Source organism: Schistocerca nitens, chromosome 4 (assembly GCF_023898315.1).
Source record: "Schistocerca nitens isolate TAMUIC-IGC-003100 chromosome 4, iqSchNite1.1, whole genome shotgun sequence".
In the NCBI taxonomy this organism is placed as follows: Eukaryota; Metazoa; Arthropoda; class Insecta; order Orthoptera; family Acrididae; genus Schistocerca; species Schistocerca nitens.
This window is the reverse complement of record NC_064617.1, coordinates 878,579,116-878,601,775: the sequence shown is the minus strand read 5'-3', so window position 1 is coordinate 878,601,775 and position 22,660 is coordinate 878,579,116. Positions and strand designations below refer to the sequence as shown.

Here is a 22,660-nt window from a genome sequence, read left to right as displayed (position 1 = left end):
CCGTAAGTCCAAGACACCTGCGGTGGCACCTACTCCACTGCTACCTAAAAGTTCTGCGTCTGAGGATGAGCTGGAGATCCTTGCGTCCGCTGAGGACCTCGATCTCACCGATCCCTCCGACGCAATGGATAGCACTTGCACGGGTGCTCCATCGGAGGCAGCAGGTGACCCAGCGGTGTAATCTGCCTTCTCAGTCCCGTCACGCCTTTCTCCGCAATGGACTATACCATCCTCCAGTGGAACTGCAGCGGTTTCTTCCACCATCTAGCTGAGCTCCGCCAACTTATCAGCCTTCACCCTTTCTTCTGCATTGCTCTTCAGGAAACTTGGTTTCCAGCAATGCGAACCCCCGCCCTCCATGGCTATCGGGGTTATTATAAGAACCGGGCAGCATATGAAAGGGTGTCTGGTGGCGTCTGCTTCTATGTCCTTCACACTCTGCACAGCGAGTCTGTCGCTCTCCAAACACCTTTAGAGGCTGTCGCTGTTCGGGTGTGGACGCCACAGGCTGTTACCGTCTGCAGTCTTTACCTTCCACCGGATGGTGATGTCTCGCAGCATGTCCTGGCTGCACTGGTAGCCCAATTGCCGCCACCTTTCTTGCTATTGGGCGACTTCAACGCCCATAACCCTCTGTGGGGTGGGTCAGTGGCAACAGGTCGAGGCGCCACCGTTGAGCATTTATTGTCGCAGCTCAATCTCTCGATTTTAAATGATGGTGCCTTCACACACTTCAGTGTGGCGCATGGCACATACTCCGCCATTGACCTTTCAATCTGTAGCCCTAGCCTCTTGCCGTCTGTCCAATGGAGTGTGCATGACGACCTGTGTGGTAGTGACCACTTTCCGATATTTCTGTCACTACCACAGCGTCACTCTTCTGGGCGCCCTAGTAGATGGGCTATGAATGAGGCTGACTGGGACTTGTTCTCCTCCACTGCCGCTCTTGACCCTCTCTCTACTGATGACATTGATGCGGTGGTTCAATCGGTCAACACCGGCATCGTTACTGCCGCCGAATCTGCCATTCCCCGTTCTTCTGGGTCCCCTCGGCAGCGGACTGTGCCTTGGTGGTCGCCTGAGATCGCTGCAGCGATTAAAGATCGCCGGCGGGCACTACAGCGTCACAAGCGACATCCCTGCATTGAACACCTCATCACCTTCAAACGGCTGCGTGCGCGGGCCCGCCGCCTTATCCGCCAAAGCAAGCAGGAGTGCTGGGAGCGTATGTGTCCACCATTGGCCTCCATGTCTCTCCATCGCAGGTCTGGGCCAAGATCCGACACCTCTATGGCTATCGGACCCCTGTCAGTGTCCCTGCGCTCTCACTGAATGGAGCAGTTTGTACAGACTCCGGCGAAATTGCCAACAGCTTGGCAGAGCATTTTGCTCTTAGTTCCGCTTCTTCCAATTACCCACTGGAATTCCGCTCCATCAAAGAGCGGATGGAACGTCGGAGCCTTTCGTTTTGCACCCACCATCCAGAATCTTACAATGCTCCATTCAGTGAGTGGGAATTTCGCAGTGCCCTAGCCGCTTGCCCTGATACCGCTCCTGGGCCAGATGGCATCCACTGTCAGATGCTGAAACACCTTTCAGTGGACTGCCAGCGGCGCCTCCTCGATCTTTACAACCGTCTTTGGGTCGAGGGGGAGTTTCCGTCGCAATGGCGGGAAGGCATTGTCATCCCCGCTTTGAAACCTGGAAAGAACCCTATGGAGGTGGACAGCTACCGTCCCATTAGCCTCACCAACGTTCTTTGCAAGTTGCTTGAACGGATGGTGAGCCGGCGCTTGAATTGGGTACTGGAGTCTCGGAGCCTTCTGGCTCCGTCTCAGGGTGGGTTCTGTAAAGGCCGCTCCACCACCGACAATCTGGTGAGCCTGGAGTCGGCCATCCGTACTGCCTTTGCCCGCCGTCAGCACCTGGTCGCTGTCTTTTTCGACATGCGGAAGGCGTACGATACGACATGGCGTCATCACATCCTTTCTACACTTCATGGATGGGGTCTTCAGGGTCCTCTGCCGATTTTTATCCGCAATTTTCTGTCGTATCGTACCTTCCGCGTGCAAGTCGCGGCCTCGTATAGTTCCTCCCACGTCCAGGAGAACGGTGTGCCACAGGGTTCTGTTTTAAGTGTCTGCCTGTTTTTAATAGCCATTAACGGGCTCGCTGCGGCCGTGGGAAATTCTGTCTCCGCTTCCCTGTATGCTGACGACTTCTGCCTTTACTACAGCTCTACTGGCATTGCAGCTGTTGAACGTCAGCTACAGGGCGGTATCCGCAAGGCGCAGTCTTGGGCTGTAGCGCATGGTTTTCAGTTTTCGGCTGCCAAGACCCACGTTATGCATTTCTGCCGGCGACGTACTGTCCACCTGGAGCCGCGGCTTTATCTTGCCGGCGAACTTCTTTCAGTGGTGGAATCACACAGGTTTTTGGGGGTGGTTTTCGATGCCCAGTTGACTTGGCTGCCTCATATCCGGCAGCTTAAACAGGCGTGATGGCGGCATCTCAACGCTCTGAGATGCTTGAGCCACACCCGCTGGGGTGCCGACCGATCTACCCTGTTGCGGCTCTACCAGGTGTTAATCCAGTCCCGTCTGGATTATGGGAGCCTGGCTTATGGCTCAGCATCCCCATCTGCGTTGCGGGTGCTGGACCCAATTCTCCACAGCAGGATACGCCTCGCCACTGGTGCTTTCCGCACCAGCCCTGTGGACAGCATACTAGTGGAGGCAGGTGTCCCTCCACTGCGGTTCCGATGCCAACAATTACTGGCTGCTTATGCTGCCCATGTTTTTAGCTCGCCCGGGCATCCAAATTACCGTGTCCTGTTCCCGCAGTCAGTTGTCCATCTGCCAGAACGTCGGCCCCGGTCGGGTTGTCCGATCGCCGTACGCGTCAAGGAGCTTCTCTCCGGGCTTGGGTTTTTCCCTGTTCCACCTCCTTTCCGGGCACCTCTGCGTACACCCCCGTGGTGTGTTTCTCGCCCTTGCCTTCGGTTCGACTTGGCACAGGGCTCGAAGGACTCAGTCCCTCCAGAGGCCTTCCGCCGCCGCTTTTATTCCATCCTGGCCACGTATCAGGGCTCTGGCATTGTTTACACTGACGGCTCGATGGTTGCTGGTCGAGTCGGTTATGTGCTCACTCTAGGGGACCATTCCGAACAACGTTCCTTGCCGGCTGGCTGTAGCGTTTACACTGCTGAGCTGGTCGCCATCTTTCGAGCCCTAGAGTATATCCGCTCCTGCTCAGGTGAGTCCTTCGTTATCTGTAGCGATTCCCTGAGCAGTTTACGCGCTCTCGACCAGTGTTTTCCTCGTTCTCGTCTGGTGATGGCTATCCACGAATCCCTGCATACTCTTGCACGTTGCGGCCGCTCTGTGGTCTTCGTGTGTACCCCAGGCCATGTAGGGATCCCCGGGAATGAGAATGTTGACCGCCTGGCGAAAGAGGCCACCAGTCAACCACCTCTGGAGATTGGCCTCCCAGCGACTGATTTGCGGGCCCTATTACGCCGCAAAATTTTCGATTTATGGGACGCTGCCCGTACCAAACAAACTCCGTCGTATCAAGGCGTCGATGACTGTGTGGCGGTCGTCCATTCGGGTCTCCTGCCAGGAGTCTGTTGTCCTCTGCCGGCTGCGCATCGGGCACACTCGGCTGACACACGGCCACTTATTGCGCCGTGAGGACCCACCTCTGTGTTGCTGCCGCTCCGTTTTCTCTGTAGTGCACATTTTAGTGGAGTGTCTGCTTTTAGCTGTGCTCAGGCAGACGTTCACACTGCCTGAGACGCTCCCTGCCCTTTTATCTGATGACCCTGCTATGGCTGGCTTAGTTTTTCGTTTTATTCGGGCAGGGGGTTTTTATCATTTAATCTGAGTGTTTGTGTTTTATTTTATTGTTTTGTGTTGATTCTGGCTTTTGGCCTACGGTTTTAAACTCGGTTTTTAATGCGTTCTCGGTGGTTGGCTTTTCCTTTTTTTGTTCCTATGGTCGGCCAACCACCATCACACTCTGTGTGATTTCATTCGTTTTGCCTGGTCTTTATCTCCGTTTCTCTTGTTCTGTGTCGTCTGTGTTCTATTCTGTTAATCGTTTTTATTCTCTGTGGGTGTTTTACGGATTTGGAAAAAGGGACCGATGACCGTAGCAGTCTGGTCCCTTTACTCCCACAAACCAACCAACCTTATCTCACTACAGGAAATAGCACAGAAAATTGGTCTTGGAATATTGTTTGAAAAAACAGTCATCATGTTAACTGACCCACCACTCATAAACAAAATTGCCTTAGGAAACCAAGAAATCAAAATTGTAGATAAATTTAAATACACTACTGGCCATTAAAATTGCTACACCATGAAGATGACGTGCTACAGACGCGAAATTTAACCGACAGGAAGAAGATGCTGTGATATGCAAATGATTAGCTTTTCAGAGCATTCACACAAGGTTGGCGCCGGTGGCGACACCTACAACATGCTGACACGAGGAAAGTTTCCAACCGATTTCCCATACACAAACAGCAGTTGACCGGCGTTGCCTGGTGAAATGTTGTTGTGATACCTTGTGTAAGGAGGAGAAATGCGTACCATCACGTTTCCGACTTTGATAAAGGTCAGATTGTAGCCTATCGCTATTGCGGTTTATCGTATCGCGACATTGCTGCTTGCATTGGTCGAGATCTAATGACTGTTAGCAGAATATGGAATCAGTGGGTTCAGGAGGGTAACACGGAATGCCATGCTGGATCCCAACGGCCTCGTATCACTAGCAGTCGAGATGACAGGCACATTATCTGCATGGCTGTAATGTATCGTCCAGCCACGTCTCAATCCTTGAGTCAACAGATGGGGACGTTTGCATAACAACAACCATCTGCATGAACAGTTCAACGACGTTTGCAGCAGCACGGACTATCAGCTTGGAGACCATGGCTGCGGTTACCCTTGACGCTGCATCACAGACAGGAGCACCTGTGATGGTGTACTCAATGACGAACCTGGGTGCACGAATGGCAAAACGTCATTTTTTCGGATGAATCCAGGTTCTGTTTACAGCATCATGATGGTCGCATCTGTGTTTGGCGACATCGCGGTGAATGCAAATTGGAAGCGTGTATTCGTCATCGCTATACTGGCGCATCACCCGGCGTGATGGTATGGGGTGCCATTGGTTACACGTCTCGGGCACCTCTTGTCCGCATTGACGTCACTTTGAACAGTGGACATTACATTTCAGATGTGTTATGACCCGTGGCTCTACCCTTCATTTGATCCCTGCGAAACCCTACATTGCAGCAGGATAATGCACGACCGCATGTTGCAGGTCCTGTACGGGCCTTTCTGGATACAGAAAATATTCAACTGCTGCCCTGGCCAGCACATTATCCAGATCTATCACCAATTGAAAACATCTGGTCAATGGTGGCCGATCAACTGCCTTGTCACAATACGCCAGTCACTACTTTTGATGAACTGTGGAATCGTGTTGAAGCTGCATGGGCAGCTGTACCTGTACACGCCATCCAAGCTCGATTTGACTCGATGCCCAGGTGTATCAAGGCTGTTATTACGGCCAGAGGTGGTTGTTCTGGGTACTGATTTCTGAGGATCTATGCACCCAAATTGCGTGAAAATGTAATCACATGTCAGTTCTAGTATAATATATTTGTCCAATGAATACCCGTTTATCATCTGAATTTCTTCTTGGTGTAGCAATTTTAATGGCCAGTAGTGTATCTGGGAGAAATCATAACATATAACCTTAATGAAAAGCCAACCTGGCATAACAGAATAAACAAATTAACTAGAGCACAATATATCACCAAGAACACTTACAACAAAAAGAGCCTGCCAATAGAAACAAAATTAAAACACTACAATACAGCCACTCAACCAGAAATAACATATGCAAGTGAAACCATCTTGAAAACAACTAACACTGCACAAATAGACAAAATACTCAAAATAGACAGAAGAATCATCAGAACATGCATCAACAAATTGTACCAGAAAGATGGAAACTGGACAGTAGCTATAAATGAAAAAGTCTACGAGGAAATAGAACTGGCACAATCAGGAAGAAATGCATTTCATTTTTCGGACATCTAATAAGAGCACCAGAGATTAAGATCATCAGGAGAATATTAGAAAATTTGTGGAATAGTAAGTGCAACATTAAGTGGGTTACAGAAATCAAGGAAGATATGGATGAGCTACAGATGACATTGGAAGACCTAAGAAACAAAACAGAATCAGGAAACTCACAGACAAACAAACCACACTGCAAACGAGAATCAACAAACAGACAATAGGAAGGGTGATTTCTAGTGAAGAAAGAAGTATGAGATCCGAGAGAATGAAGTAGAACTTAATAAATAAATAAGATACCAGATCTATCCACATAATAGAAACTCCAGGGAGGAATATCAATAATGCAGGAAACATAAATAGCTACTTAGTCATTCTGACCTGAGCTACCGGTTGTGCTTGTGAGGTGTTTTTGCTTGTGTATATGAATAGTGTGTGTTTCTCTTTTGCTGATGAATGCTGTGGGCAAAAGCTTGTGCAAGTGTCTTTTAATTGTGCTTGTCTGCAACTTAACGTGTTTTCTTTACAGTAAGTAGCAGTCTTATCTTTTCCTATATAGTTGATATTTCTATTCACGTATGTAGGATTCTTCTGTGTATCACATTTCAAAAGCTTGTATTCCCTTTTTGTCTGCTCTGTATATCATCCAATCCAATGACTTTGCCGCACTGGTAACACCAGTCCCCATTAATCACCGAAGTTAAGCATTGTCGGGCTGGGCTAGCGCTTGGATGGGTGACCATCTGGTCTGCCGAATACTGTTGGCAAGTGGGGTGCACTCAGCCATTGTGAGGCAAACTAAGGAACTACTTGATTGAAAAGTAGCAGCTCTGGTCTCGCAAACTGACATACAGCTGGGAGAATGGTGTGCTGACCACATGCCCCTTCATATCTGCAGCCGGTGACGCCTGTGGGCTGAGGTTGACATGGCAGTCGGTCGGTACCGCTGGGGTCTTCATGACCTGTTCGGGTGGAGTTTAGTCTTTTTTCAGTATATCATCCAAATTTCACTTCTGTACAAGTCTACACTCCAGACAAATACTTTAAAAAAAGACTTAAATTTATTTTCAATTTTAGAAAATTCTCTTTTTCAGAAACACTTTCGTTACTGTTAGCAGTCTGCATTTTATATCCTCTCTGCCTCAGCCACCATACATTATTTTGCTGCCCAGACCATCTGCCACATTTAATGTCTTGTTTCACAATATAATTTCCACAGCATCTCCTGATTAAACTCAACTTCACTCCATTGCCCCTGTTTTACGTTTGTTGATGTTCATTTTATGAACTGTTTCCATGATACTGCCCACTGCATTTAACTAATCTTCTAAATTCTTTGTTGTCTCTTAACAGAATTATAATGTTATTGGCAAACCTTAAATTTTTATTTCTTCTCTGTGAACTTTAATACCTTTTCAAAATGTTCTGGATAAATACTAAAGTTTCTTCAGCTTAAGTTCTATAGACATAGCCTATTGTATCAGACTTTAGAGCCTTGATTAATATACTTGTGTCACCTGCAAACATTATCAATTTTGTCGAATAGTTCTTTAAAGGATTCAAATAAATCTTTTGGGACTCCATATATTGTGTTATTCCAATCTGTGTTTGGTTTTACTCGCATGATAATGTTTGTCAATGTGGCTGCTTCTGTTGAGAAGGTAAGTATTTATCTGTGCAATATGGAGCTATTGATACAGTAAGATTTTGGTTTCCCCAGTTTAATTTTATGCTCTTTGCAATCAAAAGCTTTGGCCTACAGCTTAAAATAACAACAGAATACTTGTTCTTGCCATTATTTCCTTTATGAGTTGATACGTGGTTTCCACTGTAGTGAATCCTTTCCACAAACTAACTGACAGGCAGTTAATTTCTGTTTAGAAAAATGTATCATTATTATCTTGTAGATTTCACTCTGATGTAGAAGATCCTTGCTAATTTTTACTTCTTCTGATGAGTGTTATTATTTCATATTACCAAATTAGGTCACCAATTTCGCTTTGATTCATTGAACATTTACAAAGATAGGTCAGGGATAGTCCTATCAAGTCAGCCCAAACTGTTAATGTGTTTAAATAAATAAAAGATGGCCAAACACTGAAGTCTCATTTATTTAAAAGAAATTCAGTTATTAACTGTTAATAGTGATTTATACACACAACCTATAGAGGACTGGTGCGTGGTGCACAGAAACACTTAACAGAAAACAGTTACAGGGTTGCCACAAGTTCTGGAAATTGGGGAATCACGGAATTTCAAACATGTCAGGGAGATATCAGGGAAATCAAAAAAAAAAAAAAAAAAAAAACCACTGCAAAAATCTAGTTTTTGTTTCAGTACATGAAATGGTTTGTTTACTTAGATGTCACGCATCATCGCTGGCTGGGTGCAGCTGAGTAGGTGAACCACTTCCCTACTCCCTCATTCTTTTTGCTTCTTCCCTTTCTGCCACTCCCCTCAGCTTTCAGTCAGTGCTGCCACCACTTCTTGGTGCTAGCCTAGCAGCTGCCGACAAGAGGCAGGGTTGCTTGAGGAAAGGTTTATTTGGATCTGATTCTCAGAGACTGTTCATGCAGTGGCCAGAGGCAGTGGTCATGTGTGCATGTGTTGTGTCTGAATGATTGTGTGAATGTGTGTGTGCTCTCATGTTCTGACAAAGGCTATGGCAAAAAACTTAGTGGTGAGAGTGTGATTGTCTTTTCTACGTGTCTGTTTGCAGCACAGTGATCATCTGTATAGTGAGTTGGTACCTATCCTCATTTGTTTTGATTTTCCCAGGATTCACGGCAAGTTATCTGTTGCATGGATTGATCACTGCAGTCTCGTTTCGTCAACATTGTGTCTGTGACATGTAAATAGCTGGCGACACCAGTGGACTTCCATGAAGAGCCAAAACCACAGGCCCTTTCTGTGGGTATCTCTAACAGATCAGGCCTGCCAATCTGAAGCCCATCATTTCCCACTAATGTGCAGGCCCTGCTCGTCAGATCTAGTCTCACTGATCTGTCAGCAGGCCAGGTCTGTTTCTGTGTTGTGTAATGTGGCAGATTTTCATGGTTTATCAATGGACTCAGGGCTGCTATGCTTCTCGGTAGGTCAGAGGCCGCGGGCAATGGATTTCAGGAATTGTAACTGTCTCACCACAAGAACATTGTTCAGTGCGGCATTTTATAGTCATTTTATTTATTCTAGTACATTTTGGCACTTTGAAAGTAGTTTATATATTGGAAAGTATGGTTGATAGGAGGAAGAAAATAGTGGCAGTCACTGACAGTTTGTACACTATATACTCACATATTTTGTGAAAGAAAAACCACACAATACCTGTAATATAATAGACATAACACAGTGGGCAATAACCGACAATATCAAACATAGTAGAACCAACATTTCATTGGCAGTCACCTATAGTGTTGGTTTACCCAACTCTTCCCTGGCTTATACACTTCTTTCAAGAGGCCTGTTTTTTTTCTGACAATATTTCTGAAATCAGTGAAGATATTTTAAATCTGTCTTGCGATTCCAATGATATACTTACTTTTGTCACCAAATGTGGTTCATTTTATTGAAATAAAATAACATCTGTGATCTTAATGAAACATGTATAACATTTGACTTGCTTTCTCCACCTAAAAACAGCTCATTGCAAAAGATGTTGATGTTATTACTTAAGAATTTTGCTCACATGTTTAGAAATACAGAAGACCTTGCATTTTTTTCGTCAACTTATGTATTTACTTACACTCGTTTTTGTGGTCTTCAGTCCTGAGACTGGTTTGATGCAGCTCTCCATGCTGCTCTATCCTGTGCAAGCTTCTTCATCTCCCAGTACCTACTGCAACCTACATCCTTCTGAATCTGCTCAGTGTATTCATCTCTTGGTCTTCCTCTACAATTTTTACCCTCCACGCTGCCCTCCAATACTAAACTGGTGATCCCTCGATGTCTCAGAACGTGTCCTACCAACCGATCCCTTCTTCTAGTCAAGTTGTGCCACAAGCTCCTCTTCTCCCCAATTCTATTCAATACCTCCTCATTAGTTACGTGATCTACCCATCTAATCTTCAGCATTCTTCTGTAGCACCACATTTTGAAAGCTTCTATTCTCTTCTTGTCCGGACTGTTTATCGTCCATGTTTCACTTCCATACGTGGCTACACTCCATACAAATACTTTCAGAAACGACTTCCTGACACTTAAATCAATACTCGATGTCAACAAATTTTTCTTCTTCAGAAACGCTTTCTTGCCATTGCCAGTCTACATTTTATATCCTATCTACTTCGACCATCATCAGTTATTTTGCTCCCAAAATAGCAAAACTCCTTTACTGCTTTAAGTGTCTCATTTCCTAATCTAATTCCATCAGCATCACCCGACTTAATTCGACTACATTCCATTACCCTCGTTTTGCTTTGGTTGATGTTCATCTTATACCCTCATTTCAAGACACTGTCCATTCCGTTCAACTGCTCTTCCAAGTCCTTTGCCATCTGTGACAGAATTACAGTGTCATCAGCAAACCTCAAAGTTTTTATTTCTTCTCCATGGATTTTAATACCTACTCCGAATTTTTCTTTTGTTTCCTTTATTGCTTGCTCAATATTGAATAACATCGGGGATAGGCTGCAACTCTGTCCCACTCCCTTCCCAACCACTGCTTCCTTTTCATAGCCCTCGACTCTTATAACTGCCATCTGGTTTCTGTACAAATTGTAAATAGCCTTTCGCTCCCTGTATTTTACCCCTGCCACCTTCAGAATTTGAAAGAGAGTATTCCAATCAACATTGTCAAAAGCTTTTTCTAAGTCTACAAATGCTAGAAATGTAGGTTTGCCTTTCCTTAATCTATTCTCTAAGATAAGTCGTAGGGTCAGTATTGCCTCACGTGTTCCAACATCTAAGATAAGTTGTAGGGCAAGTATTGCCTTGCATGTTCCTTTATTTCTCCAGAATCAAGACTGATCTTCCAGAGGTCGGCTTCTACCAGTTTATCTAATCTTCTGTAAAGTATTCATGTTTGTATTTTGCATCCATGACTTATTAAACTGATAGTTCGGTAATTTTCACATCTGTCAACACCTGCTTTCTTTGGGATTGGAATTATTATATTCTTCTTAAAGTCTGAGGGTATTTCACCTGTCTCATACATCTTGCTCACCAGATGGTAGAGTTTTGTCAGAATTGGCTCCCCCAAGGATGTCAGTAGTTCTAATGGAACGTTGTCTACTCCCGGGGCCTTGTTTCGACTCAGGTCTTTCAGTGCTCTGTCAAACTCTTCACGCAGTATAGTATCTCCCATTTCATCCTCATCTACATCCTCTTCCATTTCCATAATACTGTCCTCAAGTACATCACCCTTGTATAGACCCTCTATATACTCCTTCCACGTTTTTGCTTTCCCTTCTTTGCTTAGAACTGGGTTTCCATCTGAGCTCTTGATATTCATACAAGTGGTTCTCTTTTCTCCAAAGGTCTCTTTAATTTTCTTGTAGGCAGTATATATCTTACCCCCTAGTGAGATAACCCTCTACATCCTTACATTTGTCCTCTAGCCATCCCTGAATAGCCATTTTGCACTTCCTGTCGATCTCGTTTTTGAGACATTTGTATTCCTTTTTTCCTGCTTCATTTACTGCATTTTTATATTTTCTCCTTTCATCAATTAAATTCAGTATTTCTTCTGTTACCCAAGGATTTCTACTAGCCCTCATCTTTTTACCTACTAGGTCCTCTGCTGCCTTCACTACTTCATCTCTCAAAGCTACCCATTCTTCTTCTACCGTATTTCTTTCCCCCATTCCTGTCAATTGTTCCCTTATGCTCTCTCTGAAACTCTGTACAACCTCTGGTTCTTTCAGTTTATCCAGGTCCCATCTCCTTAAATTTCCACCTTTTTGCAGTTTCTTCAGTTTTAATCTACAGTTCATAACCAATAGATTGTGGTGAGAGTCCACATCTGCCCCTGGAAATGTCTTACAATTTAAAACCTGGTTCCTAAATCTCTGTCTTACCATTATGTAATCTATCTGATACCTTTTAGTATCTCCAGGGTTCTTCCATGTATACAACCTTCTTTCGTGATTCTTGAACCAAGTGTTAGCTATGATTAAGTTATGCTCTGCGCAAAATTCTACCAGGCGCCTCCCTCTTTCATTTCTCAGCCCCAATCCATATTCACCTACTATGTTTCCTTCACTCCCTTTTCCTACTCTCGAATTCCAGTCACCCATGACTATTAAATTTTCGTCTCCCTTCACTACCTGAATAATTTATTTTATCTCATCATACATTTCATCAATTTCTTCATTGTCTGCAGAGCTAGTTGGCATATAAACTTGTACTACTGTCTTAGACGTGGGCTTCATGTCTATCTTGGCCACAATAATGCGTTCACTATGCTGTTTGTAGTAGCTTACCCGTACTCTTATTTTCTTTTTCATTATTAAACCTACTCTTGCATTACCCCTATTTGATTTTGTATTTATAACCCTGTATTCACCTGACCAGGAGTCTTGTTCCTCCTGCCACCGAACTTCACTAATTCCCACTATATCTAACTTTAACCTATCCATTTCCCTTTTTAAATTTTCTAACCTACCTGCCCGATTAAGGGATCCGACATTCCATGCTCCGATCCGTAGAACGCCAGTTTTCTTTCTCCTGATAATGATGTCCTCTTGAGTAGTCCCTGCCTGGAGATCCGAATGGGGGACTATTTTACCTCCGGAATATTTTACCCAAGAGGACGCCATCATCATTTAATCATACAGTAAAGCTTCATGCCCTTGGGAAAAATGACGGCTGTAGTTTCCCCTTGCTTTCAGCCGTTCGCAGTACCAGAACAGCAAGGCCATTTTGGTTATTGTTACAAGGTCAGATCAGTCAGTCATCCAGACTGTTGCCCCTGCAACTACTGAAAAGGCTGCTGCCCCTCCTCAGGAACCACATGTTTGTCTGGCCTCTCAACAGATATCCCTCCATTGTGGTTGCACCTATAGTACGGCTATCTGTATCGTTGAGGCATGCAAGCCTCCCCACCAATGGCAAGGTCCATGGTTCACTTACCCTTGAGATCTCAAAATTTTTACCCCAGGGGGCCAACAGCTCTTTGGTTGGTACGATTGTGGCACACACGGGGAGCTATTGCAGCTTTCTGGGCTGCTTTCCCCTCCCCTTCCTTCTCCTTCCCTGTCCTCCTTCCTTTTCCTTCTTCTTTTTGTCGGCCTGGGTATCCTCATGACTTTGCTTCATCTTGCAGTTTTGGTTGGTTGCTTTTCCTCCTCCTTTTTGGCATTTCCTTTTTGGTCCCCGCAGGCTTTTGACCTCCATCACTAAATTTGAAATCTGTAGTGTGAGCCAGGTGGGGAAGAACTTCCTCCCTAGCATCTTTTGTGTCAATTCCTCTCCCCCTCCTCCTCCTCTTCCTCTCCCTTTTCCCCCTTTCCGTCTCTCCGTGTCAAAGCCTCTTCACCTCCTTGCTAGGTCACCAGCTCGGAAGCCAGTCTGTGTGATGGGGCTGTTATGTACCCATCTGGCTGAGCCCCCTGATACCTCAGGAATCACACGGCTGTTACCTGTCCTGTGAATGCCTTGTGCAAGCCTTGGAGTGGTTGTCCATCTTTCCGGGGCATTGGAACTCTCGCCAACGACTGTCCTGCCCACAAGGCGAGCCTCTGTTTGGAGTGGGTGGTTCCAGGCCAGACATTTGGCACATGAAACACGTAAAACTCTCTGGACACTCTACTGAAGCTCTTCCTTAATGTGGTTCTGTCTCAGTTCCTGTTTCTGCCTTTCTAGCCTTACCCTCTTTGGATACACTCTTGGAGGAGAGCCAGATGTGCCGGCTTGGTGCGAGACCCTTTCCACGGTTCCTAGTCTGTACCAGAACCGACTGGAAGACTTATCTTTTTGGAACATACTGAGGACAAGTTTGGTGAAGTTGAGTCATTAAGAAAGATGAGGAATTGATAGCAGTTAGAGTGCAGATGACTGTGGCTATCACCATTTAATAGGCTACCTCACTCTGGGTAGGCTGCTTCCTTATATTGAACTGTCTACCTTAATACAGCAACTCCTGCTCCCGTGTCTCCTCCTTGCGGACTTCAATATGCACTATCCCTGTGGGGGGAGTGCCACTTTGCTGGGTAGGGCCTTCTACTTGACCAGCTTACTATAGACTTTGATTTGTGTCTCCTCAGTGACAGTTCCCCTATGCACTTCAGTGCCGCTCATGGAATCTTTGCTGCTCTCGAACTCACAACCTCTTCCACTGCTCTCATGGCTTTTCTACATTGGTCATTCCGTGATGATCTTTGTGACAGTGACCACTTTCCGGTGATTCTGTCATTCCCCTGCCTCTGCCAGGCAGACAGGCCCTCATGTTGGGCATTCAGCAGGGCCAAGTGGTCTTTATACATGTCTGCTGTGCACTTTGACACTTCTCTCTCGAACTGCATTGATGCGATCATACAGGGTATTTCTGCCACTATTCTTCGTGCTGCTGGCACTGCTGTCCCCTTATCCACAGATCCCTCTCATTGTCAACCAGTACCATGGTGGACCAAGGACATAGCAGTCACTATACAGTGCCGCCAATGGACACTGCAACGATTTAATCAACATCCTTCAAAGACCAACCTCCTTGCTTTTAAGTCTCTCCATGCTAAGGCTTGTTACCTTATTAAGCAGAGTAAAAAGAAATGCTGGGAGCGCTATTTTTCCTCCCTGGGGATGTATGGCTCTTCATCGCAGGATTGGTCCAAGCTCTGTAGCCTTCTGGGCCACCAGTGACAGTCAACTGTTCAGGGACTTATCCTCCAAGGTGTTCTGTCTACTGATCCATTGATCCTTGCAGAGCACCTCGTGAAACACTTCGTAACAGCATTGGTATTCTCTTCCTATCCTGCCACCTTTCTCTGGCAGAAACAAGAAGTTGAACAGGCCTTTTTCTGTTCCCTTCCTCGCCAAGCTGAACCCTATAGTGATCCGTTCACTGAATGGGAATTCTTGCTGGCTCTTACCTCTTCACATGAGACAGCCCCAGGCCCAGATTCCATCCACAACCAGATCATCCAACACTTGGACATTACACAGAGGCAATATCTACTTGGGGTCTTCAACCACATTTGGCTCGCAGATGCCTTCCCCTCACAGTGGTGAGACAGTATAGTTACCCCCATCCTTAAGCCTGGGAGGAACCCAATGTCTATTGACACCTATTGCCCAATTAGCATGATGAATGTACTTTGTAAACTGCTTGAGATGATGATTAGCTTCCGATTATGTTGGGCACTAGAATCTCAGGGACTTTTGTCCCTGTAGCAGTGTGACTTTGGGAGGGATGATCTCCAACTGACCATTTACTCAGATTTGAAACTGCAATCTGACTATTACTAACTGTTGACGCCTTGTCACAGTCTTCTTTGACCTACATAAGGCATATGACATGGCTTGGTGCCATCGCATTTAGTTACCCTCCATGACTGAGGCTTTCGCAGCCCCCTTCCGAGTTTTATTCACAATTTTTTATCCCACCGGCTTTTCCGGATTTCAGTTGGCACTTCACTCAGCACCCCTCAGATTCAGGAGAATGGTATCTCACAGGGTTCTCTATTAAGTGTCACGCTCTTCCTCATAGTGATCAATGGGCTTGTAACCTCAGTTACCCCGGCATTGATGTCGACAATTTTTGCATCTGGTGCAGCTCCCACTCGGTAGCGTCTGCTGAGTGCTGGCTCAAGGTGCCATCCGACAGACCTCTGAGTGGGCCATCTTCCATGACTTCCAGTTTTCTCCCTAAGTGGGTTATGCATTTTTGTCATCAATTCACACTACACCCTGATCCAAAACTTGGTTTAGGCGACCAGCTCTTAGATGTTACAGCACAGCCCCATTTCTTGGGTCTTTTTTTCTTATGAAAGGCTGATGTGGCCCTATATTCACCACCTGAAGACTAAATGCATGCGGAAGCTTAATGCTCTCTGCCTTCTGGCCCACACATCTTGGGGTGCAGACCCTGCTACTCCTCTCCGTCTGTACAGTGCTATGGTCTTGTCCAGACTAGATTATGGAAGTCAAGTTTATGGCTCAGTGGCTCCTTCCAGTCTGAAAATACTTGATCCTCCTCACCATTGTGGGATGCGTCTGGCTATTGGTGGTGCCTTTCACACTAGTTCCATTGACAGTCATCTCACAGAAACGGGGATTCCCCCCCCCCCCCCCCCCCTACAAATATGACATCTGGTGCGCTGTTGCTCTCAGTAATAAACTCCGCACAATCAAGGAGACTGCTGCGCTTTGGTGTTCTTCCTTCCACTCCTCTTGGAAGGAGTCCACTGTTGCGTTTTGGTGCTCTTCCTTCCGCTCCTCTTGGAAGGAGACCATTGCTTTATGCCGTCTATGCATTGGTCATACCAGGCTCACCAATTGTGTCCTGTGTAATGAACCACCGCCACAGTATGGTTGTGGAGCCAGACTGACAATATCCCACATAATGGTAGAATGACCCCTTTGTGCTAAATGTAGTCTTCCTTAATGTTAATATTAGCAGACAGTTCATGGGGTTGAACTGGTCCTCAGTTTCCTCTGTGAAAGTGGTTATCTCCATATACAAGGTTTTGCATTACTCCTGGAGCAGAGGCAGGGTGGTTGTGGTTGGGGCCTCTCTTCACGTTTTCTCAGTCTGGGTCCCCGTGACCACTCCCCTGTGGAAAGATCACTCTTTTTTCCCGTTTTTAGATTTGGCCTAACCGTTTATGCCTTTTACTATGTGTGTTTTAACTTCCTTGTTTTATAGTTTGACTCCCCTGACTGGATCCATCCACTTTTAGCTGACCCTATTTCTTCTGTGAGTAACTCTGGAATTGCGGGACTTATGGTCTCACCATTTGGCCCCATAAAGCCTCTCAATTAATCAATCAATCTCAAAATTTGACAGGGAAAATGCTAAAGTGTATCTGGAAATTGGGGAAATATCAGGGGATTTCACTTGGGGAAACTTGTGGCAACCCTGAGTGAACACTTGCTTTCAAGCTCTTGCTCTATTTCTAGTAAGAGTGCACACAATCACATATGCAGCCACATAGACATCCAAATGCACACACTCGTGATAGCTACGAGACCAACTATGAGTGTTTGAAAGTGTGTACCCTTATTAGAAAAATAGAGCAAGAGCCTGAAAGCTAGTGTTTACTGTTTTCCATTATGTGTTTCTGCATGCAGACACCAGTCCTCTATAGGTAAGTCATTGTCTTTCCCTCATTTTATGTATTTTTCTATCCAGAAATTTACATTTTTGTTACATATCAAACACACAAATTGTGCTTGAATCACATGACCTCTCTGCATCTTAGCACAAAACAGAATGGGTTCTGAAAACATTTTGCATATCAGGTGAAGCCAATATTACACTCTTTAAACATGATATCTAAAGACTCATGGATACAGATAACCATTTGGAGTTAGTATTTCTAGACTTCCTTAAAACTTTTGATTTGGCATTACACTGATATTTACTGAGGACCTTATTTTCATTTAGAAAATCAAACCTTGGTTGTGACTGTAATTGGATAGATTAAAAAAAAAAATTACTCATCTAGTGGCAGCAGGAGAACACACATATAAAGGTACTGAAATCCTCAAGCTTTCAGAGCCAGTGACTTCTTCTTCTGGCAAAAGGGTTGAAGGGAAAGGAAGAGGGGTGAAGGAGGTTAACTGGTGACATTTAGGAAACTGGGAGAGTCCGAAAAAGTTTCCAACAAGCCCTGGTCAGAGGAGACACCCCAGATGGTATGCTTCTCATCCCATCTGATATGTTTCCCCTGGCCTGGGGTTCTGGGCAACTTCTCCAAACTCTCTTCATTTCCTACACCTCACTAGTCCTTTTCCTTCACCCCCTTCTTTCCGCTTCAAACCTTCTGCCAGAAGAAAGAGCTCCTGGCTCCTAAGGCTTGCAGATTTCAGTAACTTTATATTTGTGTTCTCTTGCCACTGCTTGATAACCAGATTTTATTTTATGTATCCAATTACATTATATTTTCAAAAATTGAGTTCTGGATGGTTTAACATTTCCTTCTGATCAAATTTATCCATAAATAATGATGAGAACTTTGTTACAAAAATCTGGTGCAACTCTGCTATCTTTTACTAATGTCACAGCACCACATGCTAATGATGGAAAAAGAGATATTAAATCGTGAAAGTGCAATCAGTATCTGTTTTTAAACTAACCTCCACAGCAAGATACAATAGCCTGGGCATTACAGCTTGGGACTTTAACTGTTAATTTATTCAATAATGTGGAAGGTATAATTGTACATTCGTCTCATCCAGTCAGCCTCCGTTACATGAATGCCTAAACAGACAAACTCGAATGTTCTCCACCCAGTATAATGCACATGAATCTTTCTCAGATTTAGATATTTTTTAGTCTTGCCAGTTTTTCATAAATTTCTCCATAATTATTATCTTCCATTGTTGGAGAAGATTGCATTGGCTGGGGGAATGGCTTATAACTAAGTAAGTATAAAAAATGCACCAGTTGCTAATCTACTGAGTGGGATGGCGCAGTGGTTAGCACACTGGACTCACAGTCAGGAGGATGACGACTCAAACCTGTGTCCGGCCATTCTGATTTAGGTTTACATGATTTCCCTAAATCACTTAAGGCAAATGTTAGGCTAGTTCCTTTGAAAGGGCATGGCTGCTTTCCTGCTCTATCCATCTTTAATCCTAGCTTGTGCCCCATCTCTAATGACCTCATTCTTGACGAGGCGTTAAACACTTATCTTCTGCTCCTCCAACAGTCTACTATAGTAAATTCCTAGTAGTGATGATCTGAAAGTTGTGCTCTATACTGTTAGTTTTAAAATTGTATCAGTTATTTCACATACAGTGATTTTTTTTTGTTTGTTTTCATTTTATTAGTTATTCTGACACTGAATTGCTGTTGCTCAATGGATGAAATCATGCAGGATGAAGTAATAATTACAACTGGATACATCTTATTGCGTTACTGAGCAGGGATTGCAATAGGCAGAGGGAGAACAGGGACTAAAGATCGAGACCAGAGGGTTACAGGAATGAAGGATATGTGGCAGGGAGAGTTCCCACTGTGCAATTCAGAAAAACTAGTGTTCGTGGGGATAATCCAGATGACATAGGCTTGTTGAAGTCAAGTACAGCATGCTAGACTCAGTAACTGGGTGGTCCAGCTGTCTCGTGGGCATAATTTAGAGACAGTTTGTTAGTGGTCACGCCCATCTAGAATGTAGTACAGTGGCTGCAATTAAATTTGTATATCACATTGCTGCTTTCGCAGGCAGCCCTGCCTTTGATGGGGTAGGAGATAACTGCGACAGGACTCAAGTAGGTGGTAGCAGGAGGATGTATGGGATAAGTCTCCCATCTAGGTCATTTCAGGGATATGGGTCACAGGGCAAGGGATTGGGAACAGGGATGGAATAGGAATGGACAAGGATATTTCACAGCTTGGGCAGATGGTGGAATACAACTGTGGAAGGTGTGGGGAGGATATTTCTCATTTCAGGGCATGGCAAGAGGTAGCTGATACCTGGTAGAGAATATGATTCAATTGCTCTAGCAGCTATTTTTAAGTGTGCCTATCTGCCACTCACTGCCTTCTTTACATTGTAGGTAGAAATGTATGCTTTTCGTACTGAAATTATGAAGTAAAATATTTCACATGTTAATTAACTATTACATTAATTTAACTCACAACTTTATTCTAAACAACTAATTAACTGTGTCAACTGATGACAACTCTGTGCCATTTTCTTATTCATGATACTTTGCTTCATAAATGCATGTTTATGTATGCATGTGTATATTTAAGGTTATGGGAAGAGGAATGATTTCTCACAACATAAAGAATAGGGAAAATAATTTGTTGTATATTTAATTCCCTTTAGAAGGTTTTGCAGAAATATATTTTAATCTGTTTAACAAAATGTGGACTTGGATGTCACCAGGATTGTCACCAACCATGACCCTGGAAACTGTCTGTTTGCTCCTAACATCAATTGTTTTTCATCACTATCTTTCCATCCATACCTCAACTCATAAGTGTGTTTTATTCCACAATACTTTTCAGCTCCAAGTTTACAAGGGATGCCTTACTTCATTGAATTTTTCTTCACGCAGTAAGAAAAAAAGGAATGAAAATTGGGGTATAATGCCCTATCGAGAATGAGATCAATAGAGATGGAGCACAAGCTCAGACTTTGACAGTGATGGAGAAGGAAATCACCTATGCCCGTTCACAGGAACCATCCTGGTATTTGCCTGTAGCAATTTAAGGAAATCACAGGAAACCTAAATCTGGATGGCCTGATGCAGATTTGAACCTCCCCAATAAGAATCCAGTGTGCTGACCATGGTGCCACTTCACTCAGTCACACAGTGAGGAATATGTCCACTTAGTTTGTTGTAATCACTCTAAAAACTCTGGAGTTACATCTACATGTACATCTATACTCTGCAAACTACCATGAGGTGCATGGCCGAGGGTATGTCCCATTGTACCTGTTATTAGGGTTTCTTCCTGTTCCATTAACATATGGAGAGCGAGAAGGATGATTGTTTGAATACTTCTGTGCATACAGTAATTATTTTAATCTTATTCTCATGATCCTTATGTGAGTGGTACACAAGCAAATGTAGTATATCCCTACAGCCGCTATTTAAAGCCGGTTCTTAAAACTTTTTTAACAGACTTTCTGTGAATATTTACGACTATCTTCAAGAATCTTTCATTTCAGTTACTTCATTATCTCTGTGACACTATCCCACAAATTAAACAAATTTGTGACTATTCACGCTGCCCTTCTCTGCGAATGTTCAATATCCTCTGTTAGTCCTATTTGCTGTGGGTCCCATACACTTTAGCAGTATTCTAGGATGGGTTGTATGAGTGATTTGTAAGCAATCTCCTTTTTAGATTGATTGCACTTCCCCAGTATTCTACCAATAAAGTGAAATCTACCACCTGCTTTACCCACAACAGAACCTGTGTGATCATTCCATTTCATATCCCTACACAGTGTTACAGCCAGGTATTTGTATGAGTTGACCAATTCCAACAGTGACTCACTGATATTATAGTCATAGGATACTATGTTTTTTTCATTTTGTGAAGTGGACAATTTTACATTTATAAACATTTAAAGAATGTTGCCAAACTTTGCACCACTTTGAAATCTTATCAAGATCTGGCTGAATATTTATGCAGCATCTTTCACATAGTAATTCATTATAGATAACTGCAAAATCTAAAAAAATGCTGATGTTACTGTTAATATTGTCTGCAAAGGCATTAATATACAATATGAATGGCACACTTCCCTGGGTACACCCAAAGTTACATCTACGTCTGACGATGACTCTCCATCCAAGATAACATGCTGCATCCTCCATGCCAAAAATTCTTCAGTACAGTCACAAATTTCATATGATACCCAATATGATTGAAGTTTTGACAATAAGTATAGAGGTGGTACTGAGTCAAATGGTTTTTGGAAATCAAAAAATACTGCTTCTACCTGATTGCCTTGATCCAAAGCTTTCAGTATATCGTGTGAGAAAACAACTAATTGGGTTTCACAAGGTGGATGTTTTCTGAATCCATGATGGCTGGCATTGAGGAGGTCATTCTGTTCAAGATACCTCATTATGTCTGAGCTTGGAATATGTTCTAAGATCCTACAACAAATTACTGTTGCAGATATTGGACGGTAGTTTTCTGGATCACTTCTACTACCCTTATTGTAGATAGGTGTGACCTGTGCTTTTTTTCCAAGAACTGGGCACAGTTTTTTGTTCAATGGATCTATGATTCATTATAACTTTCCTTTTCATAATACTGTTACATTCCATCCTGGATTTTCCATTGTATAATAGATTATAGTTAGAGGAGGGGCTAGCTCAGTCACATATTCAGTATAGGATTATGACTGTAAATATGCAGTCATTTATTTTTATTTCCTTATATTAGTAACTATGAAAATAATTTAACAGCCCTCTTTATCATTTGATATAAATATATTTTTTGTGCAATTATTATATTTTTTTCTATGACATTGGATGTAAGAAAATACCAAATATGCTGGAAAGCTCATCCTTTGGTACAGTCTGTGTCTTTGAGAAGGAAGAATCAACTATTACTTCCATGTTCCCAAATATTAAGTTGAACAATATTGTGTTTTCCTGGACTTGCTCCCTTTAACCTTTCATACTGATTAACCATTGAGAAATGGGGACACCAGTAGTTTAACATGTTTTCTGAACTATGATAAAACTTGGCCTTTCTCCGATGTTTCAGTGTTGAAAATCAATTTAATTTCCAGAAAAAAATCCGAAAATGACCAATGGGTTAAATTAAAAATATTCACATTTCTAGTCCCTTGCTTACATATTGAGCAGCCGAACTGTAATTGTGTGCATTAAGAAACTACACAATGAAGGGCAGATGTGGGTATGGTAGATCGATTTTCTTCAGTAGTTTGAGGTTAGGAGAGAAAAGAATAAACTTTCCTTGTTTTTATTTT

The 22,660-nt window shown here is 43.7% G+C and overlaps 1 protein-coding gene across 1 annotated transcript in view; it reads left to right on the top strand.

Annotated features, from left to right (window-relative positions):
• LOC126253386 (neprilysin-4-like) overlaps nt 1-22,660 on the top strand; it is a 163,266-nt gene that overhangs the window by 6,318 nt on the left and 134,288 nt on the right. The window lies entirely within an intron of this gene.